Genomic DNA, 1,895 nt, shown 5'->3' with positions numbered 1-1,895 from the left:
TCATTGTATTTGCATATATATATATATATATATATATATATATATATATATATATATATATATACATATATATATATTATGTGTATATATGTGTGTATTGTATTGTATATACATATATATGGGTGTATTATGTATTTGTATTTGTATTTATATATATATATATATATATATATATATATATATATATATATATATATATGGTGACTTAACAAACAGAGGAGATTCAATTGTTTTTCTTAGCATTTTAGAGTCAACAGAAAAAAAAAGGCCAAAGACCCTAGATTTTATGTGATGTGTTGAATATAATAAACTAGTTATGGACAAAGTTTCATTTCATTCGAACAAAGCATTAAGAAACGGCGCCAAATTAGAGCTGGGACCCGTTTTTGGGGTCACCCAGTATTACGCTAATGCAACTGCTATGTCTGCGATACTTTTAGTTTTGTTAATCTTTAAAAATATTAAATGCCATATTTCATTTTTTGAATCTTCAATTCTAAAAGCTTCTTTACATATATATATATATATATATATATATATATATATATATATATATATATATATATAATTTAAATATCTCTCATATGCTTGTGAAAGATACTTGTAAAACTTGGTGATTGCGACTAGACTCCTGAATATACACTACCTCCTGTTATCTATACCTGTGTTTAGTTTTAACTTAGAATGGGGTTTCTTTTATTCTATTACCTCGTCGCATTGTTGGTATTTTGTAGATTTTTTTTGTAAATAAAATTTGGAAATGAAAGTATATGTAAAAAAACAAAAACAAAAAAAAACGTGACCTCCATGTAAGGACAGCGAGAGAACACGCGTAGAAATACATAATGTTTGTCACGAGTTTGCGTCTCAGTGTAGGAGGAAAAATGAAAGAAAAATTGAGAGAAATATAACGTGGAAAACCGACATAGAAGTGAGACTTAGTCCGAGACTCTTTTAAAATGCGCAATTCAAACTTTGTAAAAAAATGTTTGAATGCCTTAAGGCATGCTTCAACCATAGTATGGAACAGAAATGCAGAAATAAAAAAAGTTATCGAAGTGAGGTGAAGTACCTGAACTCGAGAGGGATACACACAAGCATAACATCGACAGGAATAAGCATACTTAATACAGTGTGTGGCACAGCAGAATTTTGGTAACCACATTGGAAACGAATAGACATGTAAAAATAGGAGTAGCACCTAGTTTGGATACGTCATATTCCAACAACAACAAAAACAACAACAACAACAATAACAAAGAAAACAAGTTGAGTCGAACATATTTCTTGTGTGATTTTTTTTTTTTTTATTGACTTAAATGTACAACATCGGGGCACTGTTAATTGTAACAAACACGCAGGAAAACATACATTATATATTTTTCCCCATTTTTCTTACAATCATTTTTGTGGAAGAATCGCAACTATTGATAAATATCCAATACGTATTCATTTTTTTCTTAGGTTTTCGTCATCAAAAAAAGTGTGGGTAGTTGGTTGGTTGGTTGTTTTTGTTTTACGGCATATCAACCCTTTTCGGGTTATTTAATGCCGAATAGAAAGATTTTGAAGAATTTTTTTTTTAATAGAATATATTTGTTGTTTTCAAGTCGGTTTCTATTTAACCCATAGTTGGGACCCTAACAGGTACTACCACTCCGGGCCAGAGTGGACATTGGAACAATGGTAAATAAAGGGTGTATCCACACTCCCCAAAGCCCACAAGCTGGGGCCTCACCACTGGATATAGTTTAAATTCATATCCAGGAACCCCATTGAGGGACATTTACCCTCTACAGGGGGGCAGTCGGCGTACTCTAATGCCCCACCGACACGGCCCCAAAAAAGTGTGATATGCTGGAGGGAAGGAGGCGGGCAATGTACAAGTTTGGCTG

The sequence above is a fragment of the Euprymna scolopes genome, chromosome 12, assembly GCF_053919585.1.
Source record: "Euprymna scolopes isolate OS-2025 chromosome 12, ASM5391958v1, whole genome shotgun sequence".
Classification (NCBI taxonomy): Eukaryota; Metazoa; Mollusca; class Cephalopoda; order Sepiida; family Sepiolidae; genus Euprymna; species Euprymna scolopes.
Note: the sequence above shows the minus strand (reverse complement) of the source record.